The sequence below is a fragment of the Lagopus leucura genome, unplaced genomic scaffold (assembly GCF_019238085.1).
Source record: "Lagopus leucura isolate 7727_CA_CO unplaced genomic scaffold, USGS_WTPT01 Super-Scaffold_100002, whole genome shotgun sequence".
Lineage (NCBI taxonomy): Eukaryota > Metazoa > Chordata > Aves > Galliformes > Phasianidae > Lagopus > Lagopus leucura.
In genome coordinates this window covers 6,631,561-6,653,072 of record NW_024962263.1, presented here as the reverse complement: position 1 = coordinate 6,653,072, position 21,512 = coordinate 6,631,561, and the positions used below count along the sequence as shown (strand labels likewise).

General features: G+C 44.4%; 1 protein-coding gene across 1 annotated transcript in view; it reads left to right on the top strand.

The window, feature by feature from the left end:
- ATXN1 (ataxin 1) overlaps positions 1 to 21,512 on the top strand; it is a 197,078-nt gene that overhangs the window by 38,698 nt on the left and 136,868 nt on the right. The window contains 1 exon segment of the mRNA XM_042869006.1: positions 14,963 to 15,092. The gene's annotated coding sequence lies outside the window, so the exon portion shown is untranslated.

Here is a 21,512-nt window from a genome sequence, read left to right as displayed (position 1 = left end):
TTCCTTTAGTACTAGGAGCAGAGGGTACTGTGTCTTTGAATGTTTTGACACTCATTGCTTTAGTTCTTGAGTCACGTCTTATGTAAGTCTCTTGAGTAGGTTTCAGGTTGCTATTTAGAGGTGATGATATGCTTCTTGTATAGATACCATGAAGGCAAGGAGCTCTAGGCATTGATTGTCTTGCTCTCTTTGTCCTCACTATGTTTTCTCGTGTTTTTTTAATTGTATGAGCAGTCATGAAAGATAAAAGGTGAGAAAATGGATTCTTGGAAAATGCGTGCCCTTAATTGCCGAGGCAAATAGTTGTATCAAATGTGAAATGTTGCTGGTTATCTAAGCCAGTTAAAGTGAAGAAGTCACTGGGTGTTAGCCCACTCCTGTTAAGGTGCTCTACATTCTAAGGAATGTGAGACCAGGTGTTCAGGTTTGAAGGCTTTGTGTAACATCAAAAGAAGGAAGTGGAAAGAGGAAGAGAAAGAGGGAGGCAAGGAACAAGTAATACGTGGCTTGCGGGGAAGCCTCAGATATTCAAAAACTCTTACTCGAGTCTTGAACTTTTTCAGCTTTTTTGAATGTCAACTTCCTGCACCATTCTGTATGACTTTTTATCATAATTTTTAGGCTTCCCTTTCTTTACTTTTCCTTACAATTCTCTAAGCTGAAAATGCAAAGGGAGAGCAAGAGAGCATGAGTGCTGCTTACATTCTCGCATTATCAAGAAGGACGAGAGGTAGATCGAAGATCAAATTTGTGAATAAAAGTGAAAAAAAAAAGTTCAGAACTTGGACCCACTCCACGTGATGGGAGATGCTGTGAAGTTTTGTGCTCTGTTTGTATAAGATGGTCAGAAGGTTATTTTCTTCTTGCTTTAGAGAGAAAGCTGATGCTGGGCCTACTTGAAATCTTGCAGGATTTGCTAAAAGTCATAGGAATTGGTAACAGAAGTCCAGGGTGACTGCAGCACATAACTCTAGATGATTGTTTTGGCTCTCTCTCTTCATGCTTCTAAACTACTCCTGTTAACGTGCTTGTTACTAGGGCTGCAAGATGTCTTCAGAGTCTTCACAAGGTTTCTTGAAATTATCAGCAGAAAAAAGATTTAGGATCATGTTCTTCATGAAAAGTTTTTAGAGCTTACACAGTGTTTTCTCTACAGTCATCAGAAGGACCAAAACATTCCATCGTGAGCTTTTTACTTTGTTCAGTAGGTATCTTACCGAAGAGGAGCATGGACTTGAAGCTTATTGTGAGTTTCTCTTGGTATTTTAGGCTTGCTGTGTACGTGTACAATGCTTGTTTGACTTGTAAGTAAAATACCATGTATGGTTCCAGGAGCGGGTCGTTTCAGGGTTGTAAGTCCATTGCAGTGTCATGTACAGTTGGTACATTACAGTGTACTTTCATGTGTAGTCTCATGCTGTTTGCTGTGGTGGGGGCATTGCTCTCTGGTACTAGCAGAACTTTCAGGTTTTGCTGGTAGTCGTAGTGATCTGTGCCTCACCAAAAGTCTGCTGAGTGGGTGTTTCAGGGGTGAGATTTAGTGCTTACTTTCGCAAGTTCTGCAAACAATATCTGAATTAATAATTTTGCTTTCTTCTTGTAATTGCATGTTCTTTCTTTTTGGTAATGCCTTCAGAACTTCTCAGTTCATTATCAACACTCAGAACATAATTTAAGGAATAATGTGTATCCTGACTGGTCATAACGAAGCTGAAATTCCATCTTGGGCTTCTGGTGTCATCACGGAACTGGGATGGAATTACGGCTTTAATTTATGTACTATGGGGGATACATTATTTATTACTATGCATTAGAAAATGATTAATCTCTGCTTGTGTTGCAAGACTATCCTACTGCTAAAAGTCCCCAGGAAGTGCTGAGACATTGTAGAACTTCTTGTGCAGATTACAGCTTCGTGAAGCTGCCAAAAAGGCCACTGCATTATTCAAAATCTGCTAGAGGTGATGAAAATTTACACAGCCACTATGGGGCTTTTCCTAACCAGCAGAATTCCTACAAGGCTCTAACTTGCTAAACCTGAGCATTTCCCTACCTTTAGTTCCTTTAAAGTGTTTCATTTCACCTAAAGCCCTGATCAGATCAAACAGGGTGAGGAGCGCTGTGTTTTGAGGACCCCCATTCGACAGAGCTCTTTAACCGTAGTCAAGCTCCACTGAAGACAACGGAAATTAATCATGTGCTTAATTAGTTGAATCAGTTCTTTAATTTCTAATTCTTTGCTTGTTCATAAAACCTATTTCTTAACCCCCCGCTTCCCAAAACTGTGCATGTGTGAATCCGTGAGCATGGGGAAGCAGCACGGGAACGGTGTGAACTGTTGGAGAATTGCAATGAAATGAACTGATCCATCTGGTTTTCATTCCAGCAGACACTTTTTTTTCTGTTGTTTTATGCTCTGATATGCTTTGATTTTTGTGAGGTTTTCTAGTAGTAGTGAAGCCAGTGATGGGGTTCTGGTACACAGTGCCGTGTGACCAGTTGTGTGACCATCCACAAGTGTGCCTGTGCTGACATGGAGTCACCATGTTCCTTCGTGGCCAGTTCGTGGTGGGGTTCAGCCTTTCTGCTGGCATGGGGGATTTGTAACCTTGCCTCTTAGGGTCTGTGGAGATGAGTTGGTGTGGAGACCTCATAGCAGTCACTACACTGAGCAGCTGAGCAGTGTCCGTGTAACAGAACTGATCCTTGCCTCTTCAGCTGCACGTTAGCGTTTGAGATTTGGGAATGGGGGCTGCAATAACGCGTTTGCAACTGCTGTGACCTGGCTTGGAAGAAAGAAGGAAAAAAACCTCAAACCCTAAGGAGTTGTAGGAATTTAATTAAAAAGTTGTGGCAAAATGTCTTTGAAGTTCTGAGCTGGATCTGAAGAAAAGAACTAGATATTTGTAAAAGATCAAACAGATAGAAATACTTCAAGAAAAGAGTCACCGATGTAAATTAAACGAATGCTTTATACTAGTACAAAAGTATTATAAAAAATTAAATACTCCCACTTTCAGTGGCAGCATTTTTATCTCAGGCTCTGATGACATGCATAAACCACTCAAGTTTCAGTCTTGTGGGTTACATTGTCACCAGAAGCTCTGACTAATAATACAAGAAAGTCTCACAAATGACAGTTGGATATAGAATGACTCTAAAATAATTGTTGGGTTTTTTTTTGTTGTTGTATTATTTCATATGTTTAAGAAAAAGGAAAAAAAAAAAAGAAACTGTCAGTGCCTACTGACTAACTGAGCCTAATGGAGAGTGTTACCCGCTGCCTAATTTTGGTGGTCGCGTTGTAAATCACAGATGTGAAATCTAAAGCCCAGCAACGAAGTTGATAATCCTTTGGGTGCAAGCATCCTGAAGCTGGCGTACAGAAAGGCGTGCAAAACACGCCGGCAGCTCTCCCCCACACAAAATTAAAAGAATTGTCATTTAGCAGGGAATACCACGAGAATCAGAACGAGAGACATCCAGCCCTCATCAGCGCGAGAGCTGCAGAGCCGGCTGCAGTTTCTAGGCAGAGTTTCATCCCGCTGGAGCTGTATAAATAGATCGCTGGTGCCATGCAGATCTGCGCGGGACCAATCGCCGCTCCCTCCCACATCACGAGGAGAAGCAGACGAGCAGCGCTCTGCGGCTGCCTCTGCCGTGGTGCCGGCACCGGGCGGCGGGGGCTCCTGAGGGCAGCGAGGCGCCCAGGTGCTGCTCTCCCCTCCGACGGAGGCTGGCACTGGGCTTCCGCAGGTGTAAGCCGATGCTTTAAAGCCTCCTTTAGATCTTAAATTGGCCGTGGCGTTTGCGCCGGCTTTCTGAATGGATTGCAGCCTCGGGAATCAGGTAGCGTGTGAATTGAGATAGCGTGTCACATCAGCAGAGAGAAAGCCGGCTGTTAACCATTGAGGGAATTATTTCATACGAGACTGGAAAGCCTTCCTAAGCCCTGCAGTTTAACACTTACACCTGCGTTTTTTTTCTGACTGCTGCTGTCCGTGTTGTGCAGGGAGGGGCTTTTAAGTTGGCTGATAGAAATGAGGAGGAATGTACGTATTAAAGGTGGGTTTCTCAAGGTCCTTCAGCTGGCTGTGTCTCCTGCTGGTGGTGTGTTAATTGCGGTGAGCTGACACAGTCCTTCTGGATCCTGCCCCTGGAGGCCAGGAGCGACCCTGGGTGTGTGTTTCTGTGCAGATGAGAAGGGCTGAATAGTCTGCATTAGTCTCTGTGAGGAGCGCCACGAAAGGCGAGCTGGAGGAGAGGAAAGAAGAAGAATGGGAGGAGGTTTTGAAATGGGGTTAGGACTCCATGCCTTATTGACATTGCCCCACTGTGAAAGATCAGCCTTGAGGTAGCACTGTTAGACCTGCCAGCCACTCTGCAAGAGCTGCCGTCTTTGTGTGCCTGCAGAGGTAACCCAGAGAGACGCAGCTCCGTTCACCCTGGGCACAAGGTTCAACTGTTTTACGCCCCAGTTTTCTTTGTGGGTGGGTACCAGTTGGGTAACCTGGCTGTTACCTGCTGGCACCTGGGGCTGGGTTGTGCTCGGTGTGCTGCAGGAGCTCCCGAAGTTGTGTAATTGCAAGTTTACTGTCATGCAGCAGACGACTGATGGCATAATTTGTATTTTCAAAATACATAGGCAGCTCAGCCTAATCAGGTGGTGTGGTAAATACTTCCAAGAGATAAAAACAAGGTATTAGAGCAGGAAACGGAGTTACAAACTTCCTTTAATGAGCTGCATATTGTTTGATCATGTTTTTTCATACACATGAGCTTCTGCGTGCCAAATTCTAGTAATAATTGGCAGCTACTTTGCAGTCCTAGAGAAACGATATTATAAATACTAGGAACAGTGAAAATGAATAGACGTGTCAGTTTGCCTTTCAGACTGACGTGACTAGCAGGCGATTAGCACCAACAGTAGCAGGCCCGTTTGTTGTTGGCCTCGTCCCTGCAATACAGAGGGAAAGGCAGCTGGAGAAGCAGGCAGGACGGCTCAGCTCCCCGGGGCAGTCAGCTGTGGTACTGCTACCCGGCTTGGGTTACACTGCTGGCTGTGCCGATGTTTAGCTTACAAATCGGAGCAGCCCAGCTCACTTCTTGGAGTCCTGAATGTTAAGCACATAAATGGGTACGTTTGGGGTTTGAAAGAGCCTCGTTGGCTTATTCTGGAGAGTTTCCAGCAAAACTTTATGATGCAGGAAAAGCCCCAAATTACAAGTCTTTTACCACTTCCAGCGGGTGGCTTGTGATGTTCATGGGAGAGAAAGCGGAGGGAGTCCATGGCCATTTGTTCACAGATGCCAGTAATCCTCAATGTTTGAAAAAATCAAAATACCAAAATACCCCATGTTTTTTGCATGCAGATCAGCTGCCGTTATTTTTCAAAGGCAAAGATTTTAAATAGCAAATACTAACTTGAGGAGGCTTTGAGGAAAGCACTTCCGAAAAAAATGCTCAAATGGCAGTGAAGGATTTTTGGTTTCCATTTAGCTTTTTTTCTGTGACACAAATGTGGCTATACTTGTGCTCGTGGGGATTTGGCCTTGTGGGAGTAAGGGGAACACATCACTCTCACAGCGAGAGATTTTATTGAAAATCAGTTTGTTTTTCATGATAATATCCCATTAACAATTTCAAAAAACCTCCAGGAAAGCAGCGAGTTCATGGGTGGATGAAATCTTTTCACAGAGCTTGGATGTCCCTGCACGTTTTTGGGCTGAATGATGTCCCCTTACATGCACAAGAAAGGTGATTCTTGCTTCTGAAGGGATTCTAAGCTGAAATTGTATGTTCTGTATCATACTGGATTAGCGTAAGCCTAAAGGCATTTAATGATCCTGGCTAATATTTAAATCTCTTAGTTTGTGTTTAAAGCCATACGTTGGTTAATCTGAAGTATATTTTACTTTTAAATGTATATATACCTGCTGGTTGAAGCTTGTACATTTTAGCATCAAACACAAGTCGAGAGACTAGCGCTAGAGGAGGGGGTTTGTCACCTTCTAGAAACTGCTGTGTTTCTTTTAAAGTGATTTTGTGCTGATTGTTGGCTTTATTTAGTTGTATTCCGGTTGCCAAAAGCTGGATGTTGTCTTTTCTGTCCCTTTGAAGGAAGGCTGTGCAGTTGGTGATTCTGCAGAGGCTGCTGGGTTACTTTCGTTTTGCGCTGTTGGCCACGGGAGGGTTATGTGGTGCTGCAGTCACTGGTGGTGGGCAGCAAAATGAAACACTGAGTGTGAGATCGAGGAACGCAGAGAGGGGAATAGACTGTGAAAATGTGTGCTGGTTGGTGCTGAAAAATGAAACTGTTGAGTGAGTGCTGGCTTTGGGATGGCAGAACTTTGCAGGTTGGAAGCAGTTTTGTCCTCGGCTTGAGTAAGTCCTGAAGGGAGCAAACTGTACTGCAGCCCATATGCATGTAGAGGTACAATATTCAAAATAAGTTGGAAATTTGTTTTTTTTTCCTCTGTTTACTAACTGTGCTCGCTAAGTGCATAGCAGTATGCAGCATTCTGAATTTTCCACAAACTGAGCTTTGTAACTGATATTGTCATTATCTATCTTATATCATGAATCACGTTAAAGAAAAAGTACCTTGTTTCGATCCTCCTGGGGAAAAACCCTTTCTCTTCCTCACCTCCCTCTAAAAACCCCAGACACCCACTTGTCCTGTGTCATCTGAAGCAGATCTGACTCTATTATCTGTACCTAAATCTCAGATACACTTTTCCTGTCTTGCATAGGAACAAAATGTTGTCCCAGTTTCTCGAGTTGCAATTGAGTAGTATCACAAACAAGTGACAGTAGTAAATAGAATGTGTTAAATGGAACAGAGGAAAGATTACAATTTAATTCCCCAGAAAACATAACTAATATTATTCATAAGCAGAATGCAATTCATGGTGAGTAAAAGTAAAGCTGTGTTTCACAGCAGCATAAGTAAAATGAATCTCCCTGGGCAAGGCTCTGCTTGGATTTGGTACTGATTAATCTTGCAGAATTAGCACTGCAGCTCTGAATTTTCACATCAGATCTGGCTGTTTACCTTTCTTGCCAGTCCAACATCATTTTTCAAGGGCCAGGACTGATATTTTAGCTTGTTTTCTTTCCTGAGCTTGCTATCTTTCTCTTAGTCTCCTTGTAATAGCTTTGGAATCCGCTGGCCAGTTTGAGCTAAATTTAACAGAAAGGTTGAGATCACAAAGACCTTGAATTCCTAGCAGTTTTATGAAACAGGCGGTCGGATGTAGGGCGGCGACAGGCTGGTGACCTTCTGAAGGAAAGGCTCGTCCATGCTGTTGCAGATGGGAGAGGGCACAGGGGTGTGAGCAGCTGTGGGGCTCCCAGGGCTGGACCAGCTTTGCTCAGAGCATGCCCCTTACTGTGCCAGAGGCAAAGCCCCATAAACCAGCTGTCCTGACCTCCACCACTTACGGGACTAGCTGGTCTTTTAAGGATCCTAGCTCCTTTTGTGTTTCCTGGCTTAGTAAATACAGTGTTTTTAGGTTTCTGAAGGTTTCTGAATTTCCTCTATTCTAAGCCAGAAGCTCTCTCTTTCATTTCCCGTGTCCTACAGGTAGCAAATGGAACCAGAGGGAGACAAAGTGATGTGACAAGGGCTGGATGGGAGAGCTACTGTTACAGCCTCTCACTCTTGTTCCACACCCAGAGTCCCTAATGAATGAGATTTAAACACTGAGGTTGGTTATTAGAGTTCCAAAACCTTATCAGGTGGCTCTGGTAATTGCAAGATGAGAGGTTAAGTGCAAAGCTACTCTCTTGAAAGTCAAGCTCACTAGAAACTAGGGGTCTTGCTCATAGAAACAGTTATCTTTGAAGGAAACACGTGCAAATTGACTGCTTTTAAGAAGGGGGACAAACAGCACGTTAGTTGTGGTGACTGGGCCCAGCTTCCCCTGCTGACTGTGCCCTTTTCATTCATGAATACGGACAGTAGTTGTGAAGTGAGACTGTGGATTTTACACAGACTTCCTCCTCGTTTTGGCTTCCGGCTTGCAGCGAGCTCAGAGCTGTCTTGTGTGGAGGGCCAGTGTGAGGCATGGGACAGAGAGGGGAAGCTCTCAAGAAATACTGGGGTACAAGGAAGGGGTTTCACTTGTCCTCGGCCAGGTCCTCAGAAGAGCACTTGGGGTCATTCCTGGTCTCAAATTTGTTATCAAGTCCAGAAATGTCTAACAGAAGTTGAGCAGGTGGAGCAACCGGCTTTAGTTTGTCTCCTGCACTGGGAGCGCAAGGCAGTTTCCATCACCACATACTTTTTAACAACTTCCAGTGAAAATCTGTGCTCTTATTGCTTGCAAGGGGAAAAATGGACTGTGAGCAGAAGATGCTGTGTCCCTTCTTGTTACACGAGCGTTGTAGGTTGTGTAGATGGGTGGCTTCTGGGAGCCTCCAAGTGGCCTGCAAACCTCTGTGAGCTCAGCAGCTAGTTCCTAATAGTTGGAAGAGGTGACTGAGAGAGTTAGGCATCGTGTCACAGGATTCTTAACCTTCCGTGTGCTGCTGAAAAGTGGATTGAGCATCTTACAACTAAAATTAATTATGAAAGAGTTTTAAAATCTCAAGGTTTTTAATGATGTAGGAAAAAGTACAGAAGGCCCATCCTGAGAAAGATATCGGAGGGTATTTGCCTTAAGCTGAGATGTCACCACAGTCATCTTAGAAAGCCATTACTGCCTGAAATTTTCTACTGGCTGTTTTTGCAACTACTACCTAAAATTTTCTATTGTTCATGGAGTTTAGTGGGAGAAAGGTAGTGTTTTGTGTTTTCTCTTTTTTTTAACTCAGTTTGGTTTATATTTTCCTTTCTATAACTATTCTCTACTGTTTAGGCAAGAAGGTCAGAGAAATATTTTAAGGAGTAATAGAATTAATTTTACAGCTACAGAAATTGTTAGTTGTTTTAACAGAAACTACTTTGTTCTCTCTTCCCTTCTCTCTCCATTGTTTGCTTCAAGATTGCTGTCACCATTAGGCTGTTGTAATACTAAATTAAAATATAATATTATGTTCTTATTTTTTTATGGTGACAATAAGATGAATGACAGTAAAATACTTTGTTTTTATGGTTATAACAGCATCAGTAAGTCATGTAGACCAGCTGGGGAGGATCTTTGTGGTGCCAAACTTGTTGCTGGGATCCTGAGGACTACATCAGGCACGTTTCAGGGTTTCTTTTCCTTCTGAGCAGTAAGGTCCCACGGAGTGCATGCCCATTAGTTGTGCTCCAGGACAGCTTGGTGCTTCTAATTTAGTTCCTCTTGGGAGGGATTCAGTTCAGCTGCAGGCTCACCCCATAACACAAGCAAGAGCCCAGGCAGGAGGGAGACTTTCTTCAAAAGCCATAGCCCTGATCAGAACAAAAGCAGCAATGGAGACGTGTCCTGCAGGGACACTGTAAAATAAAAGGATGGAAAGAAAGGTGTATTTCAGCTGTATGATCTCGTGGCCGTACCAGTTAATAAAACACATTTCATCATTTTTCTTAGTTAATGTTCTTCCCTTTTCTTTGCATTTAGTACTGAAAGGGGAAGGTTGATGCGAGTAAGCCTCAGAGAAGGAAGGCTGTTTTGAGAAGTTAGAAAGAAGAAATCTTCTACCAAAAGAGGGGTCATATCTTCTTTTAGGAGCTTAAAAAATGCCAGGTGATTGTTAGATGCTAAACAAATCATGACCCATCTCACATTTGTGTGACTTGCTGACATTAGCATGTGCCGCTGGGGACAGCACTGACATCCTTAAACAAAAGAGGGTGCTCAGATATTGCAGTGAACTGAGGTTATCAGCCATTGTAATAAAAAGGTGTGCAGACTCCTTTTGGTGTGTGTGTCCTGAGGCAGGGAAGGAGCATACGGTATGGTGAGATGTAATGTCATTATTGCTAGCATGACTTTGCAAAATGTATGATGTTACCTTAGTAGGTGTGAGAGCCAGTCTGGCAGATGTGACAGTCCTGCTTTCTGAATTTGACAGTTGGCAGCCCAGAGAGCCTGCTACCAAGCCCATTATTTGTCAAAGTGCTTGTGTTATGATTTGTGCTGAGGAAAAGGAAGTAGAAGTAGAGATGACAGAGACAATAGCACAGTGCTTTAAAAAGAAAAGAAATTATGTCTGGACAAGTAGGCTTGTACAAAAGCTTCATCTATTTCAGTGTCCTGTCTCTCCTTCATTAAAAGGGTAGATTTGGCTGCAGTAGCCAACCTGGTTTTGTAGCCAACCAACTCTCTTGACCCAGACAGAGGACAACATTTGTTCTCTGTGTGGAAGGTTTTACTTGCTGGCCAGCCTGCTCCCATGGACTTGCTGATCTCAAATTGTAAGGCCACTGTTGGTTGACTGCAATAGTGCTGAGCTGGTTGTGGCTCAGTTATATTTTTGTTCTAACAAAAGCTTGTGGTCAAACCTTTCGTGCAACAAAGGTCGCCAGAGGTTTCTCCTGAAGTGTCCTGTTTCTCCTTGGTGCTGGAGATACTTAAATATATAAGGAATATAGATTATGGAATCTCTGTATGTATCATCAAATTAATGCATCTCAGAATCCGGTGTTGTATAGCTAGAATGTGGGTTAGCCTGAGCAAGTAAGGCAGAAGATAAAAGGCAAAATTCCAGGCTCATCTGTCCCAAAAAGCATAAAATTTCTTCTTTTTTCTAAGAGCTCTTGAATTTGAGGAGCTCGGAATGTATCTGAACACTGCAAATCATCATGTCACACTTGATTTTTCTTAACACCTCTTTCAAGGCCATACACGGCATTTAGCAGAGTTACTAATCTACTGCTTTTCAGGGGCAGAGCACAAGTTGTACAAAAGATGTTACCTGACAGACTGTGAGGATGTGAACACGTGGCATTCAGGTGTTTGCGTGCTGGCACTCTTGGCTTTCACCAGAGAGGAGCACAGGAGTTTTGCATCCGGATGAATGTAGGTGGCTGTACATCAAGTCCACGTGCAGCAGGATGAGCCTCAGATGCGTGGCACAGTACATCTCTCTTGAGACACTGCTCCTGTGCTCAGATCCTGGGATAACAAGGTATTTACGAGGGAGCCCAGGAGGGCCTGCAGTCCGTGCCTGGGAAAGCTGGGGTGATTACGATTTGGAAAGACCTAACAACCTTCTGGGCTAGGGGGAGAGCATGTCTCTGCAGCACTTTTAAGTGATGAACAGGATGCATTGAGGCACAGGCACAGTAAGTGAGGGCTGATAGCCCTTGCTCCAAAAATCAGGTAATAAAATCACTCTGAGCTGCTAAGTGGGGAGTTTATGGTTTTCATACTGACTCCTTGTCAGAGGCAGGGAAGGGCAGCAGACCCTTTTGTGCAGTGTCTGGGGACAAGAATTCCTATTGGTGAAATGAGGGCACACAAAGAGCCTGGTGCTGCCATTTCCCCATCCTTTGTAGCTAGCCATCATACTTAGCCTGCCCCAAATCCCAGAATGTGGACAGGAGAGCCATCTTCTCCCCACCCACAGAAAACATAAGCTGTGTCTTCCTCTATAGTTTGTTCTGAGGTTTATTTCCTTTCTTTACTTGATTCTTTGTTTCCACTGCCATGGTTTTTCATCAGTTTTGATCATAGTTAAGCCATGCTAAAATAATTAATGTACCAGTTGACTGGAATGCATAATCAGTTCAGTCCATGCAACTCATGCAGCGCTTTGAGAGAGACACAATTGCTGCAGGGGGAGAAAGGTCCCACTGGTGGCATTTCATCGGCCTGCAGCTCTTGGGAGGTTTTCTTAAAGTCCCTGGCTGACAAAGCAAGGGGAATTCTCTGTCTCAGCTTGCATTAAAAGGCAAAATATTTCCATCTTGCAACAGCAGAGCAGCATAGCGCTTGTTGCATTCCTACAGCTCCAAAGCCAAAGAAAAAGACCCTGTGATTTTTATCTGATATCAGAACTTTTAAGAAAGTAATACTTCAGGGGGAAATGTGAGCTGATCGATCATCGTTTAATTTCTGGGGATTAGGAGTATGGCATGCTGTAGGCTCGATGAGATGCTGTTGCGATGGAACCCGGACTAAATTCAGCCTCTTTTTAGCTGGCAGGGTCCACACAGTGTGTATGGGAGGAGGATGAGGATTTAAGCTTTGCAGTAAGTCTGCCTTTGGCTGTGCTGGGGGGCTGGATGAACTCTGCACCACCTCATTAGTTGCAGAGTTGTTCGAAGCTGCATCCATTTCTCCAGAAGGGGGAGAGTGGAGTAGTTGGATGCTGGAGGAGCGCACCCTGTGCAGAACTGTCCTTCCGCCCTGACTCAAGCCTGGGCACAGTGCAGAAAAATCAAGGCACTTAGAATTACGCTGTCAAATCTACTCGTGTAGGTTTTTGCAAAGTCCATCCCATCTGACTGTCAGTTGTGTGACTGAATCGTTGTGCGTTAAGATTTCACCACTGTTTTTAATACCGTAACCGAAAAAAATCTCTCCCTCGCAGTAAAACCGCTTTTCATTTGGCAAACTCTGATTTGTTGCTTCTTTTTCTGTAAAGATCAGATGGGTAACAGGAGCTGTACGGCAAATGAATGTATGCTACTCGAGATAGTAAAATACAGGGCTACAATAGGCCTTTTCTGAGCAGCTGTAAAGCTGCTGTGTGACTACAGTGAAACCATTCAGCCTGCCCCACGCCTGCTGGGAGCACCCAGGGGGAGGGAGTTGTATGGGTGGAAGGGCTGCCCGCAGAACAGATTCAGACATGGACAGAACCATGTCCGGCACCTCGGTTTGGCTTACCAGGTTGTTTCTGTTCATCTGGGGGATGTGAAGTTTCAGTTTCACGTGAGCTAAGAGGTATCTGCAGCTTTGCCCACGTTACCACATCACCTCTAATTCAGTGTGGGTGTTGTGTTTCTTACAGCCCTCTGAGATGCTGTTATCTTTGTTGTAGAGACGGAGGAAACTGAGGCACAGGAAAATCAGGGTGAAGCGACCATGTGCATCTTTTCCAACCCTGGTGATTCTATGATTTTATGATTTGGAGCCAAACTCTCATACCTAAAAGGCGCCGTAGAAGCTCAGGTGTCATTTACAGCTATTCCAGCCCTTCAGGAAGTGTCACATATCATTTGCCCCTAGGTCAAGTGAAAAGTCTGGAGGATAGCTGGGAATCTGTCCCTCAAAAAACAGTCTGTCTCTTTAACGGAGACATGAGGGCAGGAGGATTTTACACTGTTTTCAGTCTTAAAATAGAGTCCCCAGCTACCTTGTATTTGAGCTGGGGAAAGATGGAGGGAGGCAGGAGCTTGTTGGTTCAGAGGGGGGGCATTCCGTAAAAGAATTAACAGTTTTTCTTAAATTAAGAATCGTTTCTGGGTGGAATGAGTCACGGACAGGTTGTCCTCATTTCACTTTGAACTCGCAGCCTTCTCTGGATCTGTGTTACAGCTTTGGAGGGCTCTGTCCCCTCCCTGCAAATCTGTAGGCTTGGCTGCTAGGTGTGAGAGCGGGCTCCCCAAGGGAAGCAGGAGCAGCCTAAGCATGGAGGAGCACAGAGGAGCAGGATAATTTAAATGGAGCATTTGGGGATTTGTTCATGCTGTAAGCAACTTGTGGGAGTGGTGGAACAGGTGCAGGCCCTGGGCAGAGTTGGGGAAGCCCATGTTACTCCTGGTTTGCGTGTTGGTCTTTGGGCTGAGTTTTGGGTTTTCTTCAAGGGAGGGGGGGAGGTAAAGTGTGATGTGGAAAGCTGTACTTCTAAGAGTTTCTGACCACTTTAGTTGTATTTTCTGAAGTATGTACAGCCACAGAAGGCTGTGGATAATGTCTCCATTTCTTAATTAAAAGCAATGGAAAAAATTGCTCAGAGTGTCTGTCTGTCATAGCTGAGGGAAGAAAACCCGAAGCAGTTCGGCTCAACTGCACGCAAGGTCAAACTCTCTTCTTTGTCACGTTGGGAAAGGTTGTTGGTTTCAGTGGGGTCAGTCACAGGTGTAGCCACGGGAACGGCTCGCCGTTCAGGCTTTCAGCAGCACAAGAATGAATGCAGAGGAATAGAGTTGTTGGTGCTAAAAATGGTGCGGAGGGAATAACCGGGATGCCTGCGCTCCAGCGGGGCCGTGCAAATGCAGGAGCGTGCCGTCCAAGGGAAAGTGAGCTCTGCGTCGGCTGGCAGCGCCGGCTGCTCGCAGCCGAGGGGTTTTCCTGCTGACACAGCCTGGGCTGCCGGCTCTCAGCCGCTGGCTGAGGCACCGCAGGTAGGGGTGAGGAGAGGAGTGGGGCTGCGGGAGGGGACGAGGAAGCGCTCGGCGTAGCGCAGCAGCGCGTAGGTCGCGGTCAGACCCATTCAGACCTTTTTTGGCGATGGTGGAGAACGTCAGAATTGATTGTGTTAGAGACCTGCCAGTTTCTCTTACTCAGTGCTTTGTCGCTCCTCCTCCTCCCTTCCTTCCTCTCCTCTGCTAGGGCTGGGTTCTGTAGTGTAGGCACTGTGCAGGTTCCCTGGCACGTTGCTGTGTCCCCTGACTGTTCCAAAAACATCTCCGATTCGGGAGCTGTGCATGTTACTGCTAGTAATAACATCAGTGGTAGCACTGCAATGATAATAAAGCCAATCGTTGCTCTCCCCTCTAGCTTACATAATGGTTATCTTTTTTTTTTTCTTCTTGATTTGCATCTCTGAGCTTTCGTCCCTTTTCTCCTTCATTATTTTGCGGAGCCCAGTTGTACACAAGATCCTTCTTTAAACACTTTGTAGCGTACTGCCATAGAGATTTTAAAAATGGCATGTTTTTCACTGGTCTAAAATAGTTGCTGGTTTGTTTTGTTGTAAGAGCAGCCCACAGAAGAGTGCTTCTGCTGTGGGGAGTTAGCACACTCACTGAAGGTAATGAAATATACATTGGAGAAAGGTCAGGGATTTCCCCCGAGCCACCCACCAATTGCTTGAAATGACATGTTCATTCTGAGTGTTTCTTGGTTTGTTTTTGTTTAAGATCCTGGATCCCAGGAAAGAGTTTTAATGCGAAGCATCAGAAAAAAACCACTGCAGCATCTCATGTGAGAGAGGGGAGAGAAGAAAGGAGGCTTGTGCAGTAACATCTCGAAACACTCAGATGGTTTGAGGTGAGTGACTGGAGGGTCGTCTCGTAAGTTACGGTTAGTTTGTGATTAAATTAATCCTTTTTACCTCCGAGTGTCATAGTTGTGCCCGTGGCAATAAAGATAGCGGAGAGAGGGAAAGAAGAACAGCAGCAAAAATATATGTAATGCAGTTATCTGTTGGAAAATGGGCCCCGTGAGGTCCAATCCTGCACACGGGCGATCATTCTAACATCTGTAAGGGTTGAACCTTGTTTAAATCAATGTGGCTATTCTCCCTGAAAGTTAGGTTGCACCTAAGTATTTCCAAGTTTGGAATCTGTGTGACATGGGAACTCTGCAGAGGAAAGCTATTGAAGAAAATGCAATGCACTGCCAGAAGAATGCATATACAGTTATGTTACTGTTGCTGATAATGTCATGAGTAATTGGAGCTTACAGCATTCTTAAGTGATACTTTTGTATTAAACACATAGTTCTCATTTTTATGTTCAAGCACCTTGTTGGTGCTTACCCAACTTCATGACGGAGCCTGTTAGTACTCCACCAGCTGTAATAAACATGTCTCCCTCAATTGCTTCATCAGTGTGTCTTTGAACAGGAAGAGTTAAAAGTATAAAGAAAATAACGTCCCTTTCATAACCAGAGTTGCAATTTGCACTTAGATGTTAGACTAGCAGAAGTAGGAGTTCCCTGAATGAAGCTGAATTGTGTTGTCTTGAGTTATTAAATATTTTTAATAAAGACAATTAGTTATGAACTCCAATGAAGAGCCCACCTTTTCCCTGTAGTCTTTCTCTTTTTGTTTTCATCGCTCTCATTAGAAAAGAATGACCTCTGAGTCTTCTTATTTTGTCTAGTTAGAGGAAATGTTACAGTTGTAAAACCAGCCAATGAAATGCTGCCTAAATGAAAACTGAGAAAGCAGGCTCTACCTTTTAAAAAAAAAAAAAAGTTATTTATTCCTTTCTGACCTGCAAGTGTGCTGAGGAAGGCAAAATTACTGTAAGAAACCTGCAGAATGAGAAGAACCAACATAACATAGTAGAAGCAGGGCATATAACCTCACAACTGTACAGAATATCAAAACCCTTTGCCTGGTGGCATTTGCAGACATTTGTTGCTTACCAGGTTTCAGAAGAAAGGAGAGCATAGCTGGCCGCTGGTGATTGCTCTGTATTTGCTCTGTAGGAATAGAGCTATTAAGTTTCTTTTGAAATAACAGACTCGCTGCAGGGAGCTAAATATTTCCTTTCTGGTTGGTGGACTGGAGCCATTTCTTGGGAAATTGCACCAGTCCTTGTAGGCATTTGTACAGATTTATCCAAAAAAGTTAGAAACTTGCAAATCAGTGTGGACAACTTCTTTTTACATGCACTTCTTGCGTTAGGGACTGTGAACACAAAAGGGGATACAAGACTCTGCCAGTAGGAGTGTGAGGCAATTTTTGTAGTTGTGAAGTGAGGCATTAATGCAAATACATTTGAGGCAGCTGCCACGTGCCATATAGGAGCTCTGGATCTTACAACTCCCCCTTCCTTTCGCCATCTCTTCCCCCCATCCCTGCAGCTCAGGTATTACAAGACTTTGCTCTCTGGGGCTCACCCTACTGCAGGCATAGGACAGCAGTTGTGGCCAGATCAGGCTGGTGAGAAAGGGAGGGAACCACAGTGAGCCCTTTGTGACATCTGTGAGCCCACCTTGTTTCCTCCCAATCCCCATTTTCTGTCAGCAAGCATTCCTTCTGAGCTCTGTGGAGTGCAAGTCACAATGCTTTTATTCCTGTCTTTTTTTCATTGACATCTGACAAAGATAACGTGCACGATTTTCCTTTCACGGCAGCCTTTTTGCTGTTGGTCTCTGAGGAAGCTCATGTTGAAGTTCAGGGGAATATATCTTTGTAGCATCTGCGTGACCTTTATAATCATTCGATCAGCTCTCCGTCGCAGTCACAAAATTGTTGAGTCTTGTTTAGATTTCAGTGCATTTGGGAGTGGAGGAGCTCGCTGGCAGTATCAGAGAAAGGGAGGTTCTTTGGTGGTGAGAGATGCGTTTTAAGATATTGCAGTGTTTTTTTCCAGCACGTGAAGAAGCAGTGCCTCCATCCGCGTGTCCTGTGGTGTGAGGCAGGGAGCTGTGTGCGTGCTGAGCAGGCGGAGGGACCGGCTTCCTTTAGCCTTTTATTTTTTCACTGGGAATGAAAATGGGGGACTGAGCCTGCCCGGATTAAACACATGCCTGTTTTGTTTTGCCTTTCTCTGCTCTTCTTTCAGCTGTCAGCGTGCCATGTTCAGATGGCAGTGATCAGTCACAAATTGTCCCCCATCCATGCTCCTCAGCTCTTCTAAACCATTACTTTAGTGGAGCCCTTCAACAAAGATGGCACTGGTTCGATTTTTTTTTTTTTGTTTTTTTCTCCTAGCTAATGGAAAAAGAGGTTGCTTGTTTGTTTGTTTGTGTTTTTCCCCTCAAGTCAGCTGCATTCGTTCCCAAAGCAACTTGTGTTAAGTGGAAATGAGGCTTTGATAATATGTGTGCTTGCTGGAGACTTGCTTAGATTTTTTTCCCCTGTATATGGATCTTTTCAATGGGGCGCCTCTATTGTGAAGCAGAAAGAAAGTGCACGGGCTGCCAGGCACATAATGGAATTGTTCATTTGTTTATGTAAGTGTGTGTAAGCCTTTGTGAAGAGGAGGTGGTGGGGACAGAGAATGGAGACCTTCACTGCGGGGAGCTGAGTGTGTCGTGGCACAGCCAGGGCCCCCTTGCAGCAGGGCACAGCCACGTCTGTGCTGCTGCCCGTGCCCATATTGTGTTCAGTGCTGGTGAGCATCACCTGGGATTTTTGCTCCTGAGCCTCACCTGCTGAAATGGATGAAGCTGACGCAGCCATTGACTGCTCTGGCTGTAAACCACATTAGGCAAAATACACAAAAACTGTTATATTTCCAACTTCAACCATGTGTTTTGGCTTTTGGAAGAGTGATGTAAACATGAACTGTGCCAATACTGTGCTTCCTCTCTGTGAGGCTATTTGTTATAAAGAATGCATGGTTTTAGTCGTTTTAGCATGGAGTAGATAAGAGCTTGAACACAAGCCTTGGATCCAAGCCCACTAGCAGCTTTGCAAAGGGCAGGATCCAGATCTGAAGTTCAGGCAGCTCCTAGCAGAGACTGGTTTTAACTTCATAAAATGGGAGTAGCCAGAAGTTTTAAATTGGGACTTTTGAACAAGATCTTGATTTTTTTTTTCTCACCCGCCACTCTTCTCTGCATGTAAAACCATGGGGGCTGTGTTTTCCACACGTCAGCTCTGAGAGTGGAGAGGGGCCTCTGTAGTGAGCAGTGTTACACAGCTGTGTGCTTTGTGTTGAGAAGTGTTTTCTTCTCGAGGAGTTAGACCTTCCTTTTGGAAGAAGGTCTTTGGAGGCACAGTAGAGGCTTCAGAGGTAGGATCTTTAAGATTCCCAGAAACCAAGGAGGAGTTAGTTGATCAGTCTGCTGTGGATCAAAGCAGGCCTCAGTGGCTGTGCTCCCCAGCCCCCAGTAGTCCTCACTTGTGGTGCCGCAGCTTGGCTATGGATGTGAAAAAATAACTACACCATCAAAAAACAATTCACAAAGCCTGAACTTTACTTTCTAGATACAGGTCCCTGTTCTTATCCTTCCCCTTCTTCATTGCCCTTGGACACATTCTTAGGACTTTTCAGTCTCTAGCTGCAGAGTTACTGGGGAGATGTTTGGTTAGATGTTATTTTACACATCTGCTACGTCAGAGAGTCAGATCCTGCACCCAGAGACTTTATGTGGATTAGCAGCCCTCCCTGTGGGACTTTGTATCTATAAACCAATGAATGGCTTATGAGAATACAAAAATGTAGTCTTGCAACCGACTGCATACATTCCTGCTACAGTCATCTCCGTGTTTGACAGAGAAAAACTGCTGTGTGAAAGACAAGAAGCACTGGTGAATTGGGCAGCATTGTGGTATGGCAATGTGCTCCCTCCTAAAGGCGTCATCTTTCTGGTCGGCAGTAAGAAAATAAGATGATGATTAGAGTATCTCTAAAAGAGACTGGCAAACAGCTGATGTTGCATGTCTCAAACTTAGCTTTAGCATTGCAGGACTGTGGGGAGGTTCTGAATACGGGTAGTGCTGTTGATAGCTGAGGCTAAGCTGAGGTTCTGCAGCTTTGTCCAGAGACTTTGTAACTGTCTGCAGTCTATAGAGGAAACTCAAGTTAGAAATAAGTATCTTTCAATTGAACGGGGTTTCCTTCTCTGCTAATCTCACTGCTCAGACTTCTATTTCTGTTTTCTACTCTGCAAATACATAAAGCCTGGAGAAAGTGTCTGGCTCCTTAGCTGAGTTTTTTGTCATGACTCATGTAGAAACCAAACTTTATAGAACTACTTCTTATGAATGATGAACCAGGACTGCTAATCTGTATGCTTTACATGCCTGTCAGCAGAGGAGCTGAGCTGAGGCTTAATTGTAGCTGGTGGGACTGTGCCTTGTGCTGACAGCCCATGGGTGGAGGGTGGGGAAGAGCACTGACCATAAACTTGTGTGCTTGTTGTCTTCTGTGTGGGTAATACACAGTGGAGCGGCTGCTCACCGTCATGGGAGACGAATTGTACTGGTTGTAGCAGCACTGCTGTGTGTCGTCTGATGCTCGGGAGCCTCTTGCTAGCCTCTTGTTAAACACCATTTGTAGAGGGTTGGAGACAGCCAGGTAAGACAGCAGTTGACACCGAAGAGCTGGAACAGAAAGATTTGTGAGACCGCTAAAACCATTTTCTCCTATGCCACAGGGCTTGGCAGCTGGAGCCCATGTGGGAGCCCACTGCTGCTGACCAGGAGCTGCTCATGCTCTGGTGTGGGGCAGCTGTGGACCTGAGAAGACGTGCCACCCACAGGCTGGGAGTCCTTCAGCAGCCAGCCGCCCTCTCCTCTGTTGCCTCTGCTGCGTGTCCGCAGTGTGTTTGCAGCAACAGGCAGGGTGCTGCAGCTGCTTTGTTTGCAATGATAATATTTTCTGCTCTTGCTGGGGAATGCTGCAGTATTTTTTGTAATTACGGGCTGCGTGCCAGTAACATACAATAACATTTTGCTCTTCCTGTCCTGTTGCTACTGTCGGCATTCATTCCAACTTGGGCCATGTTTGCTGTACATGGTATTTTTTTTTCTAGACTCTGCTTATTATCTATTGTGGATATTTTTGGATTATTCATTGCTACACACGCCTGTCCATACAAATCTATCTCAGAAAGCACTTCACAGAGTGACAGTCTCCAATGAACAAGCAATTGTTGTGGCTTTCACAGGATTACGTTCTTGTGAAAGTATGAGGCAAGGATGAGATGAAAACGAAGATGAAAATTGCTTTGTAAGTTTAAAAACTGTTATGGCTTTGAAAATATTTGAAGCAGAGACGAGGCTGGCTTTCCTTTGCATGGTCAGTGCTAAGGACCTAGTGTGCACCAGAGCTGTAGGTGGCTGAAGCCTCTGGGCTGGCAAAATCTGGGAGACATTTACATTGTTGGAGCCTGTAATGATTCTCCGCAGCTTTGGTTTAAAGTATTTTTTTCATTTCCAGAGGAAAGTAATCTTGGAAGACAGGAAAACAGTGATTGTTTATTAACGTTGTCATGGTCTGGAGATGAAATTTCTGTGAAAGGGAAATGAAAGTCCTAGACATCAGAGTGCACAGCTAGTCAGCCTGCACGCAGCTTGTTTCTGGAAGGTAGAGGTCGAGTCCAAAAAGAGGAGAAGGAGGCTAATCATGAAGGAGACAATTAATTTGTTTCTGGTAAATTGGTATGAAATAGTATGCATTATACAAAAAAAAGTTGCACTTTTCATGTGTAGTTTTTGTGTCCTCGTACTGTGCTGACTCACCAAACTACTTCAGTTTCAGTCTGCATTTGGTTTAAATTACCTTACAGGCCTGTATTTGCATGCTGTTCTGTAAAGTACTCCTCGTCTGCAGTCCAGATTTATTTCTTTTTTTTTTTTTTTCTTTTTCCTGTTCAGCATTTCATCTGACTTGCTGGATTTTTTTTTCATTTTCCAGGTCTCTGTTTTACTAACATTTGCAACCAATTGCTGTGTGGCTGCTTGGGCCCCGTGATAGGCAGAAAACATGTTGCAGTAACAGATAGAACAAGGAGTGAATCACTGCTTTTTGCCTTTCAATTAGATTACCTAAATCACTATGCAGAAGTGTTCCTTTTTGTACGATGCAGCAGCGTGATTAGCTCACTGCCTTGACAGAGCAGTGGTGGAAGTGGATGTGATTCTTCTTCTATTACATCTTTAATGAGCTATAATTAAAAATAGTGTGCTGGCATGCCGGAGTAGATGTGTTATTCTCAGAACTTTATTGAAGCCATTTCTGCTGTTATATTTGGTCGGCGCTGTGTTGTTCTAAAACCATAAGA